Here is a 21231-nt window from a genome sequence, read left to right as displayed (position 1 = left end):
ACCATCACTTAATCCTCCTGTCAGTCTGGGCCTTTACTGTCTCTGTTTCATACAGACTCACGGGTATTTATTTATTTTACTTATTACACAGATAAATTAGTAGGCGCATCATAAGCACACACAGAAATTGGCAGAGCAAGGATCTGGATCCAGCCAGTTTGGCTCCGAACCAAAGTGCTGCCCCCATCCCTACCCCAACAATGCTCAAACTTGGCTTTAGCACAGGCCCTGCCTGAAGTTCCACTTGGGAGACTGGTGCAAAATAAATAAATAAATAAATAAATAAGGCTCCCACAGGTGTCCATGCAGCAAAGTCAGCCTGGGAGCTTGTGGGAACCCTGTAATCCCAGACAGGCCACTTCCCACCCAGCTGAGGGCCCCACACAGGTGGCAGCCCACGTGCTTAGGTACCTGGGAGAGCTATCTGCTCTCCACTGGCTGATAAAATCCCTGCTGTGAAGTATGCCTCACGTACCATGTGCCCTGGCACTGGATATCCCTGGGGTTCAAAGTTCTTTGACTGCTCCTGTCTGCTTGTCACTCCCCCGTTGCCACTCCTGTCTCGGGAGTGCCATCGCTGGCCTGCCCATGGCACTTGTCCTCCACTGCAGATCTGCGTCTCACCCCCCTAGACTGCAGCCGGCTCTGGACTAGAATGTAAAATAGAGTCACGAGGGGCTGAGAGAGTGGCAGAGGGGGATCGCGTGATGAGGGCGGGTGCAATCCTAGGAGAGGAGAGGATCTGAGGGAGAGGACCCCAGCCTGGCTGCCAGGAGACCAGAGTGCAAACTCCAGCTCCGCCCCTAACTGCATGATTGCCACTCAGCTCCTTCCCCTCTCCAAGCCCCTGTTAGAAATACAGCTTTGGGCCAGACTGACGGTTTGCATCAATGAAGGTAGAAATGCAGCAGGTTCAACTTAACATTCTTCAAAATTCAAAAGGCTTGCCAGAGCAGCCTGCCCAGGAACAGGGCCTGGCCCTGCGAGAGGCTGGTGAAAGACCCTGCTGTGTTAACAGACCTCAAAGAGCAAGGCCACGGCCCAGTCCCTGTGCAGCTTGTCAAGGCCAAGGCCTGCTCCACAGCCGGCGTCTTTGGCACAGAATACAGAACTCCTCACATCGGCTAGAAGCTGAAAGCAGTCTTCGAGCGCCATGGATGCTCTGGTTAAGTTTTAGTCCACATTTTAAAATGCATTCTGCCAGGGCCGGTGCTATGGTGTAGCAGGTAAGACTGCCGCCGGGAGTGCCGGCATCCCATATGGACACTGGTTCAAATCCCGGCTGCTCTGCTTCCGATCCAGCTCTTGGCTATGGCCTGGGAAAGCAGTGGAAGATGGCCCAAGTCCTTGGGCCCCTGCACCCATGTGGGAGACCCAGAAGAAGTTCCTGGCTCCTGGGTTCAGATTGGCCTGGCTCCAGACGTTATCTGGGTAGTGAACTAGTGGATGGAAGACCTCTCTCTCTCTCTGCCTCTGCCTCTCTGTAATTCTGCCTCTCAAATAAATTAATTAATTTTAAAAAATGCATTCTGCCCCAAAACTAAGCCTAACATCATTTTGCCCATTATGGAAAAAATGCAAACCTACAGAAAAGTTAAAGGAATGAATACTCTTATATCCACCACAAAGATTAAAAAGGAGTGGTAGGGGCAGGCACTGTGGCATAGTGGGTAAAGCTGTCACCTCCAGTGCCGGCATTCTATATGAGTGCTGGTTCGAGTCCCAGCTGTTCCACTTCCAATCCAGCTCTCTGCTGTGGCCTGGGAAAGCAGTAGAAGATGGCCCAAGTGGTTGGGCCCCTGTGCCCATGTGGGAGACCTGGAAGAAGCTCCTGGCTTCAGATTGGCTCAGCTCCAGCTGTTGCGACCAATTGGGGAATAGAACCAGTGGATGGAAGATCTCTCTCTCTCTCTCTCTCTCTCTCTCTCTCTGCCTCTCCTTCTCTCTGTGTGTAACCCTGACTTTCAAATAAATAATTTTTAAAAGGGTAGCATTTTGTATATTTCTTTTCTCTCTCCTCCATCTAGATGTATAGCTTCTAAAAACCACGTTTGTGTTTAGATAGCATGTATATGGGACATAAATATGTACAGAGATGAAGGGATTTCTGCAAGTTTCTGGAAAGATTCAATGAAAAGTTAAGGTTATTTTGGTACAAAAGCTATGAGAACCATGAATAGCTTTTTCATAATATGCATTTTCAATAAACTTCTGAAGACCTCCTCATAGACATGGATTTCAAAACTTTACACCAGAATAAATTTACGTTTTAATTCCACTTTAATTCCATCCTCAAATATACATACACATGCAAAAATTCATATAAACGTTTTTGCTTAAAGTACATCTCCGGCATTGTAACTCTTTGTCTCTAAATTCTTCCACCTGGATGATTTCTTAAGAATAAGGACTTTGGGGCTGGCACTGTGGGGTAGTAGGTTAAGCATCCTCCTGTGGCACCGGCATCCCATATGGGTGGCGGTTCGAATCCTGGCTGCTCCATTTCCAATCCAGCTCCCTGCTCATGGCCTGGGAAACAGAAGATGGCCCAAGTCCTTGGGCCCCTGCACCCATGTGGGAGACCTGGAAGAAGCTCCTGGCTCCTGGCTTCGGATCGGCACACCTCCAGCTGTTACAGCCATTTGGGGAATGAACCAGCAGATGGAAGACCTCTCTCTCTGTGTGTCTCTCCCTCTCTCTGTAACTCTGTCTCTTAAGTAAATAAATAAATCTTTAAAAAAAAAAGACTTTTTCCTACATAATCACAATGTTAGTGTGACACCAAGAAAATCTAAAACAATTCTATAGTCCTAACTAATACCCTGTCCATATTCAAATTGCCCTCAAGGACCTAAAGTGCCTGTATTGGGACTTATTTCCAGCCTGGACTAATGCTCACAGACTGACCTGATTGTTGCACAGCCTTAGTTTCTTTTCTTCTAGAACAATCTTTCCCTTTTTCTTATGATGCAAATTTGTCTTCAAAACACAGACGGTTGTCCAGTAAAGTCTGACAGCTTCGTCACAGCATCCTGTCACATGTTCCTCCATTCTCCCTCTTTCCTGTAGCCTGCAGGTACCGTCAAGACCCTCAGGGCTTGGTTGGTGCAGGGGAAGGTTGTTGGAGAGAACATTCCAGAAGTGACAGCATGGTCTTCACACTGCATCCCATCAGGGTTACCTGGGACTGGCTGTCCCTGAGTGATGCCAGGCTCAGAGAGAATAGCCTGTGTCATAGCCTTGTGTATTCCTTTCTTGCCTGTGTTTTTTGTCGTTGTTTTGTTTTGTTTTAAGAAAATGAAATCGCACACCTCACTTGTCAAGGAAGAAAATGTTGCACGTGTCTCTTTAGTTCGTGGACAAATGCTATAGAAAAAGTCAAATATGTTAAACCCTAACTTTGTAGCGCTATTGAAATCCACGACTTAAACTCGGGTTTTTGTCCTGCACTTAGAGATCCTTGTTCATCACACGCCGTGTGAAAACGCAGGGTCAGTGAGTCTGAACAAATGCTGGCACTAGGGCCGAGTCGTCTGGAGGTTCCCCGCCAGCGCTCCCACCGCAGGCTTCCGCGAGCATGAGCCAAGAGGAGAAGGAAGTAGCAGCCAGCACGTGCCCTCAGCACGCTCTTGGTGAGAGAGGTCAGGTCCACGGCTTCAGGACAAATAGACCACCAGAAGGCTCTATCAGCTGTGTTCCCACCGTCTTTTGCACTCCCTAGCGAAGATGCTGCCGGGTGAGCCCTGAGCCTGGGGAGGGACAGGCTGTGAGCGAGGGCCCCCACAACCAGCACGTACCCAGGGGCCCTGTGCCCCCTGTACAGGGCAGGGGGCGAGAGCACCTCTCAGGGCCCAGAAAGAGTGCCTGGGACTAAGAACTCCCTGCACCACTTGCTCACTGCTGGACGTATAGAAAACACCTAACTTCCATGAGCCTCATTCTATGGGAGCGATAATCCCTCCCTCACGGAATTGGCCTGAGATCAGGGACTCTGGATATGAAGTAGCGACTTGGTGTTGCCCAAATCGAGTCTCCAAGGGGAAATGTTATGTTACTGGTCACAGAGGAGAGGGAGGTTGCCGGGGGAATTTCGTGCGTTCTTTTCCTCAGCTTAGTATAGAAATAAAAAGCCAGGGAACAATTTGCAAAGAGGCAGAAACTTATTTGACAGAAAAGAAACTTTTATTTGATTGGCAAGCAACAGAGAAGGCGTCTGGTCCGAGAGGTCAGCAGGTGGAGTGCCCAAGTGGGACACTGGCTTTGAGGAAGTGGCCGGGGTTTTTAAGGCATTACTGTTGTTTTCATGGGGCATGCTGTGGGGCGCCCACTGGATGGGGGTTTCACATACGTATGTTGATCGGCTTGGGGCTCATGGAGATAACGGGGGTCTCCTGGAGATGGCCTGTCTCCCCCTCAGGGGCTCAGCCCCCTCCTCTGCCTGCTCTGGGTGAAAGGTTGCAACTAACTTGAAGGCATGATTTAAAGCTGCAAGGTCACACAAGATAGCCGGGGTCTCCTGGAGCCATTCCAACTCTCCCCAGGGGCTCAGCCCCCTCCCCTGCCAGCTCTGGGTGGAAGATCGCACCCACCCGAAGGTGTGATTTAAAGCCGCCAGGCCACACAGGCAGCACAAGAAGCTATTACTGGGGGAGATGCCAGTCAGTCTGGAGACGGGATTTCCAGGCACAGCTGACAGCCTGCTTGTGAAGGACATTCTACCTACGTCTGAGGGGACCACAGGCCCCCAGCCCCCCTGGCCGGCTTCAGACAATAAACACCACAGAATGCGTTGATGACAGTCTTCCCTTTCTGACCTCTTTGGTTTCCGTAAGGGGAATGTCTTCCTCTGGATTGAGAACATCTTCAACTCCTGTCCAGCACCTGCTAATGTCTCTTCGGACCAAGACGGCAGACCTGGCTTGCGGCAGAGCAGGGCGTGCAGCCAGAATTAAAGGGGGCTGCTTTGTTTCCGCTGGCTTTGCTTGCATGCTTCTCTTCTATCTGTGGTGAGCGATACTGAATTTCCGCTTGTGGCAGTGACAAGTGTCCTTTTACGGTGCACATATATAGGCTAAAACAAAAGAGATCATGCAGATAGGGTTTTCAGGGAAGAGTGATCAAAGTGTTCTAAAATTAATTGCGGTGATCCTGTATATACTAAAAAGCGTTGAATTGGGGGTTGGCATTGTAGCACAGAGGGTTAAGCCACCACCTGCAATGCCAGTACATTGGAGTGCCGGTTCAAGTGTTTGCTGCTCTGTTTCCCATCCAGCTTCCTGCTAATGCACCTGGGAAGGCAGCAGGTGATAGACCAAATACTTAGGTCCTTGTCACCCATGTGGAAGACTGGCTTCAGCCTGACCCAGACTTGGCTGTTGTGGCCATTTGGAGCATGAACTAATGGGTGAAAGATCTCTCGCTCTCTTGCTCTTTCTCTCCTTTTTGTTATTCTGCCTTTCAAATAAATAAGTCTTAAAAAATAAATAAAATCATTGAAAAACTTTTTGAAGATTTATTTTATTTGACAGGCAGAGTGAGAGAGAGGGAGAGACAGAAAGAGGGATCTTCCATCTGCTAGTTCACTCCCCAGTTGGCCACAATGGCCAGGTCTTGGGCCAGGCCAAAGCCAAGAACCAGAAACTCCATCCAGGTCTCTCATGTGGGTGGAGGGGCCCAAGCACTTGGGCCATCATCCATCATTACTGTTTTCCCAGGTGCATTAGCAGGGAGGTGGGTGAGACTCGAACCAGCACTCCCATATGGAATGCCAGCATTGCAGGAGGCAGCTTAACCAGAGGTACCACAGTGCTGGCCCCTCACTGAATTTTTGTGTTGGAAAAATTTTCATGGATCATCTCACTTACCCATCTTGTGACAGAGAGAGAAACTGAGGTCCAGATTGGGGAAGGTCTCACCAAGGCTTATCCAGCAGGCCCTTGATGGGGGAGAGGCTAGAGCCAGGTCTGGCTCCCCACAAACTGACAGCTAGAGTCACCTAGCCAAGGGTCATGAGTGTGAGGACTTTTTTTTAAAGATGTATTTATTTAAAGGCAGAGTGACAGAGAGGAGAGAAAGAGAGAGAGAGAGAGAAAGTCTTCCAACTGCTGGTTTACTCCCTACATGGCCAGAACAACCAGGAGTGGTCCAGGCAGAAGCCAGGAACCCAAAACTCCGTCAGAGTCTCCCACATGGATGACAAAGGCCCAAGAACTCGGGCCATATTTTGCTGCTTTCCCAGGTGCACCAGCAGAGAGCTGGATCAGAAGTGGAGCAGCCAGGGCTTGAACCAGAAGTCCAATATGAGATGCTGGCAGATGGTGGCTTACCCTCACTACCCCACAGCACCAGCCCTGCAATCTGCTATTGAAGAACGTCCCTCGGCCAGGCCTCTTCTAAGCACATTTGTAAGAAGTCCTCATGAAAACCAGTTTATGGTGGAGGAAACAGGCTCAGAAAAGTTAAGTGACTTTGCTGAAGTCACACAGTAAGAAAGTAGAACCAGGAATTGCACTCAATGGGGTGCCGGAGCCTGACCTCGGGATCACTCTGCAGTGTGGCCTCTTTCTGTTGGCTCACATACGTTGGATGTGGCCTCACCTCCTAATCCTCCAGGATCCTATAAGGAGAGGATGACGGTTGCCTCTGTTTCAGGTGAAGAAGCTGAGACCTGAGGCAGTGGCGTAGTCAGCTCCTCGGTGGCAGAACATGACGGTGCAGTTCAGGCTCTGCCTCCCTGCAAGGCAGGAGGAGAACCCTCCTGCAGGCAGCTCTAAGGGGTGAAAACGTAGGCACGGGATCACACGGTAGACTTGGGGTACCAGGGCCAGCACCATGGGAACACAGAGATGTGAACCCAAACTCAGACAGGGGTAGGCAGCTGGAGAGAGACTGCAGGGGACTCAGGGCCTGAGCTGATCCCAAAGAGAGGACCAGCGTCCCGGGCATGGGGACAAGGATGGGCAAAGCAAGGCAGAGATGAGAGAAGCAGGGAGCAAAGGTGCCCTCTGTGTACAGGGCGCCCCCTTGACAGAGAGGTTAACATCACCAAGCACAGGGGTCAGACGGACGCACGCGGAGGAAAGATCCAGAATGTTCAATAACGCAAAGTAGACCAACCAGGGGAGCAGCTTGCTCCACCTGCCACCCGCCCAGACATGCTCCAGAGCACGGCTCACGGAGAGGAAGGTGGTGGCAGTGGCCTAGCTATTTAAACCTTGCTCTTCTCTCCCCCTGGCCCATGGAGCAGGGTAAGAGGTGAGCCAGGAATAATGTGAAGAGTTGAACCTGTGGAGGTTAAATGTCCCAACTAGGGGCAGCCACTGAAACCCAAAGATGCTGTCACCTGCCCCCATTCTCTGTTCGTTCCCTGGGATGAGAAGAACCCAGACTCGGACCTCACAAGATTTCTCGATCCTTTCCAGGAAGGGGAAGGAAAGAGCATAGAATGTGGAGTAAAGAGGTGGGGGAGGCACAGCTGGCTCCCGCTGCAGCCTGCCCCCAACACCCAGCTAGCGGGAGCAGCCACAGGCTCTCCTGTTTCAGTGTCAGCTGGAGACACCCCTGGCCTGCCCCTGGCCTGCAGGGCAGTGCTACAGCTGGCCGGTCTGGAGAAGAGAAACCCAGGCTGTGGTACCACTCCCAGCTCTGCTCCCCCATGTGACACAGCCTCCCTCCTCCCTCATCCCTCCCCGCCTCCTCCCTGCCTGGTCACTTCTCTGTGCCCACAGCGCCCGCCTGCCCCCACTGTCTTTCCCAGGCCCAAGTATGAGAGAGGCTCTTCTGACGCCCTGGCTCTTGTCTGGAAGAACGTGACTTCTGGGCCCAGCAGGAGAGGGAGGGAAGAAGGGAGTCCGGGCTCAGCAGCAGCCTCACCTGTCTGGGTACCACTCTCCTGTGAGCCCAGAGAGCAGGAGTCAGGAAAGCCTGGAGCCTCACATGCTACCCTTGGGCCCCAGAGCCCCACCAACCTCCTCCCCACCTTCCAGAAATCCCTCCCACTCGCCATACCCCACTTGACCTTCACCTGCCCCAAACGCCCAGGGTCTCCATTCCCCTGTGTCTGGTCCTCGTGACTGGAAAGCTGCCATGCCACAACCCCTCCTCCCTCTCCCCTGCGGAGCCGCCTTCTGTGCCCTGTCACTCTTGTGCCCTCGCACACCGTCGACTCTCGTGGGCTGGTGTTCGTCCTGAAGGGTCTCACACTCCAAGCCCTTTGGCAGCCAGGAGAATCGCACCACCAAGGAGCCAAGAAAGCAGGTGTCTCGTTCCCCACCAAAAATGGTGACCAAGAGCCTTGAGCAGAAAGGTTAGGTTGGCCTCTCAGTCTGTGCCATTGTCCCCAGCAAGCTGGGAGCCCCTTCAGCACAACGACATCCTATGTGGTCCCTTTGAACCATGAGAAGACGTACAAGTTTATCCAGACAAACCGCATTCCGCATCATGTACATGAATTAAATCACAGTACTGCAGCCTACAGATAAGCACAGACAGTTGTGTGTTGGTTTAAAAAATCAAACTTCCCAGAAGGAAGATTGGGCTTAGTGTGTGAGAGGGCCCTAACCCAAGGCTTCGAGGGCTCTACAAATGTGTGGTGCCCAGCTGGGCCCGCAGAGGCCTGGTCCTGCCCCTGCTGGGCTGTGTGAGCTTGGCAAGGCTCCCTTAGCTGCCAAGGAAGAAGGCACAGAGGGGGTTCGCCTAAGATGCCTTTTGGCAGTCATCCAAACGAATGATTCCCCAGCTCAGTCCTGGAAGCCCCTGGGAGAAAATCCCTTCCGGGGAGCACACCAGGGCCTGCAGATGGCCGCTGGCTCGCTTCGCGTCAGATGTGGAGCTTCCCACCCCACACTGGCACCTGCCGGCAGGAGGGATGCCTGGGAATGCCCTGGAGACCCTGGCCCTGACATCCGGCATGCCCCTGCGCCTGGGGCCCCTGGGGCAGAGTGGGCAGGAAGTCACAGGTGGTGGAGCTGCTCCCAGTGGAAGCTCTGGGCCCACCCCAAATGAGAAGCCCCCTGCAGGCCCCGGGCACCCAGGGCAGGAGCTGGGCTTTTGGGGTAGGGGTCAGCTAAAAAGCCACAGCTGCTTCCCAGCACATGGCAGGAGCTGCGGGGAAAGACCCCCACCCTAATAAACTGCCTTGAGGGAAAACATCGATGAGGTGCCTGGAGGTCTCCCCACAACATGGCACCCAATGCAACGGCTGCCAGGGGACAAAGCCCCAGGACGTGGAGTCCAGCATGTGAATTCCAGGTCGGTCACCAGCTGACCTTGTCACTGAATAGCTTGCATCCCTCCTTCAGCCTAAACTTCATCATCTGCAAAATATGAGACTTGTCCCTCCCTCCTCAAGCCTTGGTCCAGGGGCCTGCGGCATTGGCATCACCAGGGAGCTGGTTTGCAATGCAAGCACCCCAAGCAGTTCCTATGCCCAGTGAAGCTTGAGGAGCCCTAGACCGTGTTCCTGGGCATCTGTGGCCATCACCTCCCAGAACCCTGTCTTTCCATGCTCAGCAGAGCGTGGTGGGGGGAGTCAGCCATGTCCCTCTGTTCCCCCACACCCCGTTGCACCTGCCGGGTGGCCACACTGTGGTGAGCCGTAAATAATCTCAGCAGCCTTCCCAGCTTGCGGGCTTTACGGGGAAGCAGCTGCTCCTGGGCTCCCGGGCCCATCAATCTCCCTGTCTCTGTGCATTTCCTCATTTCAGGGGCAGCGATCCTGGTCATTTGCACACTTCACCGAGTGAGCGCTGTCACCCTGGCTGTGGGCACCAACATCCTGGGAGATTCCGTGTGAGTGATGATGGGGAAGTGGGGTCTTCAAGCCCACCTACCCACGGGTCTGAGCTCCTTGCCACCCTCCCCTCCCATGTGAGCCTCCTGCATCTCACTTGGGTCTGGAAAATGCCCCAGTCCCCTCTCCGTTGCCACAACTGGTGTTTGCCAGGACCTCACCCTGGCCACCAAGGTGTCCCTAGCAAGATAGGTTGGATGCAGACCCAGGCAGCACTGACCCTGCTGGACCTCCACAGTCACACCTTCAGGCTGGCATCCGTCCTGTCCCTTGAGAGATCCCAGCCATAGCCATCAGTTGGTTTAAAAAAAATTATTTGAAAAGCCGAGTTACAGAGATGGAGAGACAGAGAGGTCTTCCATTTGCTGGTTCTCAACCCCTAGATGGCCCCAACAGCCAAGGCTGGGCCAGGCCAAAACCAGGAGCCTGAAGCTCCATCCAGGTCTCCCATGTGGGCAGCAGGTGCCCAAGCTCTTGGGCCATCTTCTGCTGCTCTCCCAGGCACATTAGCAAGGAGATGGATGGGAAGTAGAGCAGCCGAGACTCAAACCAACACCCATGTGGGGTGCTAGTGTCAGAGGTGACCGCTTAACCTGCTGCGCCATAACTCCAACCAGAGCCATCTGTTTTTAAATCTGGAGAACTGGGATGCTGGACTTGTTTCCTGGAGCTGCCTAAATAAATGACCATAAACTAAGTAGCTTGAAACAACAGAAAGTTGTTGCAATTCTGGAGGCTAGAAGCCGGAAATCAAGCTTTTGGCAGGCTCCTTGGCCTCTGCAGGCTTGGGGGAGAGTCTGGTCTCGTGCCTTCTCATCTTTTGGTGGTCACCGGCAATCCTGGGTGTTCCTTGGCTTGTAGACGCATCATGCCCCCACCTCTGCCCCCCGTGGCACCCTTCTCTTCTTAGGACACCAGTCAATCCCACTGACCTCATCTGAACTTGTCTGTGTCTACAGACACCCCGTTTCCAAAAGGGACCCATTCACCGGCACCCAAGGTCGGGACTTCAGCAGATCTTTCTTGGCGGGGGGGGGGGGGTGGAATTGCACAATTCACACAAAAGGGGACACATAGATCAGTGGCACATAGGTTCTGAGGGCTGATTAATGTTGCCTGCCACAGGCAGAACAGGCAGAAGTGGCCCCGCATGTCCATTGCTAAGTCAGCAATGGCCTTGTCTGAGCTTCTGTGGCCCACGTGGCGGCAAGAGACAAGTGGTAAGTGGTGAGTTATGTGAAGGATGCCGCGATGGTCTCGCCCCGCTCACCGCAGGAAGGAAAGCCTTACCCACAGCTGGGGAAGGGGGCAGAGGCCCTGCTTTGGGAGGCCCGAGCTGCATTGTCTTCCCCAATTTGTCAACTTCCGGGAGGCTCCGCGTTTTCCATCTACTCTGAAAGTCACAGCACGGATCAGAGCTTGCAGAGTAACATAAAGGCTGAACCCAGAGCTGCCGGCCCCACCTGAAGCAGCAACCGTGCCGAGGGCCAAGGGACCCACGGAACTCCCCCGGGACACTCAGCTTTACTTCCAGCTGAGATGAGGGCGCCAAACCGAGGGCACCCACAGCGTTTCCCAGCCCTGGCAATGACTTCAGCGAGGCCCAGGGCCCCCAAAGTCTGACTCTGAAAGCACAGAGGAATGGGGAAGGCTTTCCTGTAAGTTTTCTAAAGGGGCACCTGTTCACCTCGCCTGCCCCACAGTGTCCCCAAGCCCCCAGGGACATCGTCCCCTCTCCCCACTGCTCCGCATTCACTGCAGCCACCAAAATCCCTACGTCCCATCCGCAGGACCCCTCCCCCGAGAAGGCTCCTGGGCTCACCTCCTCCTCACGTCAACCTCCCCATGCGTACTGGTCAGCATCCTCCTGAGGAGCAGAAGCAATGGGAACTATGCGTGTGCGTGTGCATGCACCTGTGTGTGTATGTGTGCATGTGTGTGCACATGTGTGTGTGCACACACCTTGTGGAGTGAAGACCACATGGGCTAACATATGTGAAGCACTGGCTGGAGGAGTGACTGGAAAAGAGCTACCTTCACACTAGGAAGTGGTGCTGTCTACCATACCTTCCCAGGCATCGGGGACGGTTCCAGGACACCCCACCACCACCACCAGATACAAGAATCTGCATATGTTCGGGCCCCTTACATGAAACAGCACAGTATTTGCCTAGGACCCACACATACCCTCCAGTATACTTGCAACCACCTCTAGATCACTTATAATACCTAATATAGGCCGGCGCTGCGGCTCAATAGGCTAATCCTCTGCCTGTAGCGCCGGCACACCGGGTTCTAGTCCCGGTCGGGGCGCCGGATTCTCTCCCGGTTGCCCCTCTTCCAGGCCAGCTCTCTGCTGTGGCCCAGGAGTGCAGTGGAGGATGGCCCAAGTGCTTGGGCCCTGCACCTGCATGGGAGACCAGGAGAAGTACCTGGCTCCTGGCTTTGGATCAGAGCAGTGCACCGGCTGCAGTGGCCATTGGGAGGTGAACCAACAGTAAAGGAAGACCTTTCTCTCTCTCTCTCTCTCTCACTGTCCACTCTGCCTGTCAAAAAAAAATACCTAATATAATGTCAATGTTCCATAAATAATTGTTACACTGCACTGGTTAGGGAACCACGAGGGGAAAAGTCTGTACGTGCTCAATATGGATGCAATTTTTTTTAATACAGTGTTTTTTACGGTGAAAAATGCATCTATTTAGAATGAGCCAGCTGGACTCGGTTTAGGTTATGCCAATTGTGTTGGGGACACCAAAGCATCACAATCAGGAGCCAGTGGGTCCTGGGCCCTCTTCCCTTCAGCAGACCCCATCAGGGCGTTGACCTGGGCACATCAGTGTTACAGAGCGGCTTCTTCAGTTTAATCAGGAGCTTGATGGCTTAGACATCCCCAGTGCACACGGGGATCCTCTATACTCATGACTGACTCAGGGTCAGGATCCACTCACTTCTCCGTGGACACTCTTCCAGGGACATTGGGGCAGTAGCATTTTGGGCCACTGGAAGGTAGGTAGCATGCAGATACTCTTTTGCAGTGGTTCTGAACACCTTTCAGCACTGCCTTCTTCTTTTAAAGGTTTATTTGAAATGCAGAGTGATGGAGAATGAGGGAAGAAGAGAGAGGGGTTTTCCGTCCACGGGTTCACTCCCCAGATGCCCTCCAAGCCAGGAGCCTGAAACTCCATCCAGGTCTCCCACGTGGGTGACAGGGACCTAATTACTCGGGCCATCATCTGCTGCCTCCCGGGAGCATTAGAAGGAAGCAGTGTCCCAAGTGGCAACTTGACCTACTGCGCCACAACACTTGCCCAGGCACTGCCTGCTTGGTCTTTAAAGTGTTTCGTGTAAGCTTTGGGAGGATCAGGAGAACCTTCCTCACCTTCAGTGCCATCTTGGTGAAGGGGCTCTAATGCAGTGCTTTCAGGCTGCCGTTGCTTGAACACACAGAGGTGGAAGTCAGGAATATGAAGAGCTGATGGATGTGTCACTGATCCAGGAGAGACTGAGAAGACCCACAGGCATTTCCTAGGGGAAGAAAGAGTACTCATGGGCACCCAGAGGCAGTGCTTCCTGGTACCCACGACTGACACATGGCAGCAGATTGCAGAGTGCACGTCCCGGCAGCTAGGGAGCACCAAACAAGGGTGACCAGATGCCCCTGACCGAGGCCTCCTTTGCACCTGTTGTCCTGGTGTCCCTTCTAGACAGAAGAATCCAAATCAGATGATCACTGTGGACCCTAGGAAAGTTGTTCTCTACAGACAGGCAACCTCAGACACTTAGGACAAGAGGCCACCAGGTGGTGGTGGTGGTGTGGCATCGAGCCTAGGACTTGGACAACTGCCAGGTGGCACCCACAAGGTGCCAAATTCATGAGTCAGAGATTCACGTGCCCCGGCTAAGGCTGCAGGACCCTTCAGGGTCAGCTCTGCTCCAGGCTGCACCCAGGAAGACACTTATTTGCAGAAGGCAACATGGCTGGCGCCGTGGCTCACTAGGCTAATCCTCCACCTGCGGCGCCGGCACACCGGGTTCTAGTCCCAGTCAGGGCGCCGGATTCTGTCCCGGTTGCTCCTCTTCCAATCCAGCTCTCTGCTGTGGCCCGGGAATGCAGTGGAGGGTGGCCCAGGTCCCTGGGCCCTGCACCCGCACGGGAGACCAGGAGGAAGCACCTGGCTCCTGGCTTCAGATCAGCGCAGCGCGCTGGCCGTGGTGGCCACTTGGGGGTGAACCAACGGAAAAAGGAAGACCTTTCTCTCTGTCTCTCTCACTGTCTAACTCTGCCTGTCCAAAAAAAAAAAAAAAAAAGGCAACAGAATCTGTCAATAAGGGAACAGTCAGTATGTCACGGTCAGGGACACCAAGCTGGTGCCTTCTTGGGCTTCCACTGACAACCACTCTTCCAGCTGTGGTCAGCCTGAGCTCCCCTCACTCTGGCTTTTAGAACATTCTAAAATTATTCCACATGGCCCAGCACAAGCCCTGCCTTCAGAGCAGATCAGAGACACTTGGGCTCCTAGGGCAGGCAAAAAATTTAGCACCATCCAAACGGGTCGTCTTCCAGCGCACGCCTAGTGTTAGCAGAGTGACAATGGGAAGCAGCTCTTTCCGCATTAATAAGAGTTGCAACCCTCATTCCTGTGGTTCCGGGGAGATCTATCACATGCAGCAGGAGCACTCCCATGGCATCGTCCCAGAGAGGACAAGGTTCCCCTCCCCCGCCCCATGTGTGAACAGTGGAGATTACTTACAGTGGGGCAGCCACAAGCTGTATTCTGAATAGGGTTTGCAGTCAGCCTTGGGTGTTTGGGGTTTCCTTTCCATAGTTCTGTTCTCTCAGACAACATTCTCGGAGACGTGCTGGGGACTGATTTTTGTTCCCATGCAAGGCTATTATTTATCGTGGAAGCAAGCGTACTGACTTCCTAGGTGAGCATCTACAGGTGGAAGCCTGAATCAACAGGCAGCAGATTTCTGAGGAGCTCCTGTGGCATTTCAGTGTTCCTGGGGTCCGTGGCTCAGGAAGCTGCCCACATGCCAGCCCTTCAATCCCCTACCCTGCCTCCTCCAGGAAGGCCTCCCGTAGACCCTATGGGTCTCAGCACTGGGTCCAGCTGCCTTCCTGGCTGGTTACATCAGATATGGTCTCATGTCCCCATCTTGAGAGCATCTGCATCTTACGCTGGAATCACCTGGAAGCATCTTCCCTCGTGTCTGGCATGTGATGTGGGCCACCAGCCGGAACCCCTTCACTGGTGTCTGCATGGCACCTCTGTGTGAGGATGATGTGGGTTTCCTCAGTGGCTGACTCCCAACAGCTGGCATATAGTGAGGGCCAGACAGTGCACATGCTAATCTTTTTTTTTTTTTCACTTTATTTATTTTGTTCCCAAAGAAACCTTTTAATTAAGGAACACATACTTGATGCATTTCATAAGCACGACTTCAGGAATACAGTGATTCTTCCCACCATACCTGCCCTCCACCCCTCCCCCTCCTCCCTCTCCCATTCCCAGTCCCATTCTCCACTAAGCTCCATTTTCGATTAACTTTGTACACAGAAGACCAACTCTATACTAAGTAAAGAGTTCAACAATTTGCACACACACACACACAGAAAACTGTTCCTCAACAGTCCAGACAAGGCCTGTTCAATGTCATTACAACTTGAAGTTAATTTCACTTCTTTTTTAGGAACTTAATTAACTTTAAAGAAACACCCAAGAATGATACATCTTTTGTGAGCCTTTAGACATAATTATAATACAACTCTTTGGGGACACAGGTCCTGCCTGGGAAGGTAGTGCACCGTGACTCCTGTTGTTAATTTAATGATTTATACTCATGTATGACATCAGTGATCACCTGAGGCTCTTGACATGAGCTACCTATGCTATGGAAGCCTTTTGAGTCCACAAACTCCGTCAGTATTTGAAGAAGGCCATACGCAAAGTGGAAGTTCTCTTCTCCCTTTAGAGAAAAGTACATCCTTCTTTGATGGCCACTTGTTTCCTCTGGGGTCTCACCCACTGAGGTCTTTCATGTAGGACATTTTTTGCCACAACTTCTCGACTTCCCAGTGTGTGGTATTCTTAAGATCTACCCTCAAAAATAAGGGTCTAGGGGCCAGCACTGTGGCGTAACAGGTAAGACTGCCGGCTGCAGTGCCAGCGTTTTATATGGGACTGGTTTGGGTCCCAGCTGGCTTTGGATCAGCCCAGCTCTGGCCATTGCAGCCATCTGGGGAGTGAACCAGAGGGTGGAAGATCTCTCTCTCTCCCCCCCCCCTCTCCCTCCCCCGTCTCTCTTTGGCTCTGCCTTTCAAATGAATACATAACGCTTTAAAAAAAATTTTAAAACAGTAAGGGCTGGCATTGTGGTGCTGCAGGCTAAGCTGCCGCCTATGCTGGCATATCACATCAGAATGCCAGTTGGAGACCTGGCTGCTCCACTTCCAATCCAGCTCCATTATAATGTGTCTAGGAAAGCAGCGGAAGGTGGCCCAAGTTTTTGGGACCCTACCACTCATGTGGAAGACCAGGATGGAGTTCCAGACTCCCGGCTTTGCCTGGACCAGTCCTGACCATTGCAGCCATTTGGGGAGTGAACCAGCAGATGGAAAATTCTCTCTCTCTCTCTCTCTCTCTCTCTCCCCCACGTGAATAAATAAATCTTTTTTTTTTTTTGACAGGCAGAGTGGATAGTGAGAGAGAGAGAGACAGAGAGAAAGGTCTTCCTTTTGCCCTTGGTTCACCCTCCAATGGCCGCTGCGGCTGGCGCACCACGCTGATCCGAAGACAGGAGCCAGGTGCTTCTCCTGGTCTCCCATGGGGTGCAGGGCCCAAGCACTTGGGCCATCCTCCACTGCACTCCCTGGCCACAGCAGAGAGCTGGCCTGGAAGAGGGGCAACCGGGACAGAATCCGGAGCCCCGACTGGGACTAGAACCCAGAGTGCCAGCGCCGCAAGGTGGAGGATTAGCCTATTGAGCCACGGCGCCGGCCGATAAATCTTTTTAAAACAGAAAGTCATCTGCCAACAGTTCTGCCATATTCTTTGTCCAAGGCAACCTCAAAGACCCACCCAGGTTTAGAGTCCAGGGAAAAAGACCCCATTACCTAAGAGAAGGTGGAGAGGGGTCCCAGTCATGTGGTAAGAAAAGCACACGGATGGGAGATACCACCACAGCCAACTTGGTACACCTCCTGTGCCTAATTTCCAAAAAAGTAGGGTATCTTGATCTCCCCAGAGTCATCTCGAAAACAGAGAGCTAAAACCGCTCGAGCAGAAGGTGATATTATCTGAGTGTTGTGTAACATTTCATTTTGAGCAGAAAATACTTGTAAAAGAGCAGCAGAATACTCCTTTGATCCATCAGTGCCTGCCTTTTATGGAATGCACCCTTTAGCCCTAACTTTTTTTAAGTTTATTTATTTTATTTGAAAGGCAGAGTTAGAGGGAGGAGAGAGAGAGAGCGAGGGGATCTTCCATCTTCTGGTTCACTCCCACAATGACCACAGTGGAAGCCGGGAACCAGGAGCTTCACCCAGATCTTCCACGTGGGTGACAGGGGATCAAGTACTCAGGCCATCTTCCCACTGCTTCCCCACGCACATTAGTGAGGAACTGGGGCAGAATTCTGGGGAGGAACTGGGGCTGAGCCAGTGCCTAGAATGGATGCTGATCTCACAGGCAGTGGGTTAACCCATCATGGCCCAGTGCCAGCCCGGAAAGGTCTGGCTTATTCCCAAAGAACAGAAAAAAGACTGAACAAGGGACTTACTCTTACAAGTGCCGAAACAGAGGCAGTGAGGTGTGGATGAAAGCGCACAAGCTTTGGAAGCAGAGTTCTGGATTCAAAGCCACACTCTGCCCCTTGCCAGCTGCCTTGTGGGGACAAGTTTCTCTGTCTCTGAAAAACCAGGCAGTGGGATCCACTTTCTCGTGGAGTTGCTATGGGAATGAGATGAGACAGTACCTACAAAGAGCCCTCCATTCCTCACAGAATCTCAATTGATTATTCCAGCCTCCCATGAACTGGTACACCAGCATGGTATTTTAATCCACTGCAATAGAATACATTTTCATCAATTCTGTCATGGCGTCTGAGGTCCTGAAGAAACAGCTGGGCTTGATGTTCTGGGGTCTCCATGAGAAGAACAGAGACCGCTGACGTCGGAAAAGGCTCCTCTCACCAAGCTGGTGCTGCACTGGCTGCTAGGTTGGATCTGGGGCTGGTTGTGATGGGCAGGAAGACAGCGGCTCCCCACCACCACCACAGGGTCAACAGATTGCTGCCATTAAACCAGGGGCCAAGTTGGTCTGTGGTTCCGGGAAGGGGCCTCATAATTTGCCCCTGGGTGCACTCCATCTTGGTCACCATTACAAGGTCTCCAGAGGTTGTCATGGCGATGCGGCTGCCATATTGGTGGGGAGGGGCTCCCACTGCTGAAGCAGATATCACTGAGGAAGGAGCAAAGCTGTAGAGAACTGGAAAGAGAGAGGAAATGAGAGCACAGGGAGAAGTAAACAGAGAAGAAGGTGGGGGAAGTGACTCACTGTGAAACTCCATAATTATCCAGGTCTTAAGAACTGAGAATCTGCATGTGTGAGCACATGGCTTGTCTGTAGGTCTGTTTTTCTGTCTGTCAAGCTCTCCTTCCATACACAGGGATGAAGCCCCCAGGGGCCCCCCACTGGCTACAAATGTGCAGGGTCTGTAGCTCTAATCCAACCCCACGAGGCTGAGGTAGCTCACATCCAGAGGTCGGGGGCCAAACAGCAAGTCAGGAAGTCCTGCCACCAAGCATTTGGGTAACTGAAAGCAAATCACGGGACCTCTCCGAGATTGCTATTTCCTTATCTGTAAAAATAGGGACCACAGGGCAGGCTCTCGGCACAGCAGTGAAGGCACTGCTTAGATGCCCACAGCCCACAAGGACAGAGTGGCAGGGTTCTAGTCCCGGCTCCACTTACAAGTCCAGCTTCCTGCTAACACACACCCTGGGAGGCAGCAGCTGATGACTCAAGTGGAGGGGTCCCTGCCACCCACATGGGAGACCTGGCGGGAGTTCCAGGCTCTAGTTTTGGGCTGGTTCAGCCCTGGCTATTGGGAGCATCTGAGGCATGAACCAGCAGATGGAAGATCTTTATCTTCCCCGTGTCTGTCTGCATTTAAAATAAATTTAATTATTTAATAGGGAAAATACTTGCTGTTCAGCCTTCCTCAAAGCAGAATTTTCAGATTCAGATGTGTAATATCCACAGCTCCCAAGATAGTGGAGGTTCCTTCAAAGCAAAGTCCATGATTGTCCTTTGATTGCTGTACCTCTAGTGCCTGCCACAGAGCAAACATTCAAGAAACACAACACGTGGTGGACGAATAAACACTGGCAGAGAACTCAGCGCCTGTTCAGCTCTCCGGGTGTGGCTCCTTGCTTCTCCAGGGCACTGCTCCTCAAAGTGTGGTCCCCAGCCCAGCAGCAGCACCTAGGAGCTTGTTCAAAATGCAAAATCACGGCCCCACCCGGTCCTACTGAAGGAGCGCTCAGGGTTAAGGGCCCAGGAATGGGCTTTGACAGCCCCTCCAAGGGATTCCGCAGCTCCACCAGGCTTTGGAAGCACTGCTACTGGGTGCGTTGGGGTGGGGGGAGATGGGATGAGGTGATGTGCTGCTTCATGGGGGTATCTACCTCCCACCTGGCTCAGGTGTTCATCTCCAGCCCCTTTGCCACCCCCTTGGCCTGCAGAGGGCAGGGGAACACACTGTGGGGAGGGGGACTATCAAGTCCCCAGCAGAGGAAGGAGAGGAAGTGGTGTCTCCCCTCAACCTGGCAGGAGTTCTGCCCCCTTCCTGTTTCAGCAGAAACTGCAAAGCAGGAGATAAGCCTGCTCCCCTCAGCTCCGAGCAGTGGCAGGTGCCCAGGAGCTTTGCAAAGAGGACCGTTCCAGGCACAGTAGTGCCGCCCTATGCACCTGCCCTGGGGGACAGCTGGAAGGTCCCACACTTGGGGTCTCCAGAACCACTCCTACCCCACCCCCAGCCCCTCTGCTGAGATCACTTCACCCCTACTCCCAGGACCTGAAACTCACTGTGAGTTGCTGGGAACATGCAACAAAGATGAGCCTCCGAGGTCAGTGCTGGTGTCAAGAATGAAGGTGATTACTCACGCTCTCAGGAGGGCCTGATCCAGTACCGAGCAGCAACTGTTCGGCCAGGCAAAAGGGGAAGGGGGCACTGAACCACCAAGAGGTTAAAGCAAACCACAACAGGGACTGATGAAAAATCCTGCACTTTCCAGATAAGCCAACACTCAAGTCCAGGGTCAGAGGGCACAGCCTGGCAGTGGCTGGAACCAGACTGAGGGCTTCAATGGGGCGAGCACAGGGTGGCGGTGCTGGGAAGAGGATGGAAACCCAGGTGCGCTGGCAGAGGTCGTGGAGTGGGGAGGGGACAGATCTACCCGGCTGCCTGCAGGAACCCTGGATACCACCCTCTGGGAGAGTGCAGAGCACTGGTATCTTTCTCCAAGATGTGTCCCGTTGTCATGGGAAGCACAGCTGGAGGAAGAAGAAAATTTTCCCGGATAAGCAGTGCTTCTAGAAGAGATAAATGACTGTTCTCCAGGTGGCAAGAGCGTGGCCCAGACCCGCCCGGCCTAGTGAAGGGCAGTCGTGGCCCTAGGATGCTGTACCTCATCTGCTCTTGCCCTCTCCCCCACATCCCAGGTGCCAGAGACTTCTCAGACCAAGGAAGTCCTTACACAGGCCCAGCCCTTGCCTCCCTGTCCTGGGCCCAGTGGAAGTAGATGCCGAGTACTTGGGTTTGGCCTATCCCTCTGCTGTGTCACCTGGCACCAAATCACCACCTCTCCAGACCTGAGATTTCCTGGTCAGTAAAATGGAGATGACCACCCGGCCCCATTCATCCATTCTTCACTCATTCAGCAAAGCCTTCTCAGCACTGGGCTGAAACTCACCTTCCCCAGCTGAGGCTCCCAGGGACTCAATGAGCACCCAGGAGGGGGCCTGGCACAGATGCCCAGTTAGTGCCGCCAAGCCCACCACCTCAGGACTGTGGCCCCTGACATCTGGGGACTCTCCTAAGCTCCTAGGTGCAGCCTCCATGGCTGGGCGGAGGATCAATGGCTCCGAAAGAACACCTGATGCATGTCTTAGCTCTACCTGCGGTCACTCTGCTTCCTTGTCAGCAGATCTCATGATACAGAGGCAAGCCAGGCATCGCTGGCTCAGCACACTCTGCACAGCATGTGCGACATGCACTCAGCACCTCCCGGGGCACAGCGCAGGGTAGGTGAGGGGAATGGGCAAGCAAGCCCACATGCGGGCCAGTCAGAGGGCAGCGAGGCGCTGCTGTCTGTAACACGACAGTCATAATGGCATCTGCCTCACAGGGTTGTTGTAGAAAGTAAGTGGATT

Source organism: Oryctolagus cuniculus, chromosome 1 (genome assembly GCF_051225735.1).
Source record: "Oryctolagus cuniculus isolate XC-2025 breed Fujian yellow rabbit chromosome 1, ASM5122573v1, whole genome shotgun sequence".
NCBI classification, from domain to species: Eukaryota; Metazoa; Chordata; class Mammalia; order Lagomorpha; family Leporidae; genus Oryctolagus; species Oryctolagus cuniculus.
Note: the sequence above shows the minus strand (reverse complement) of the source record.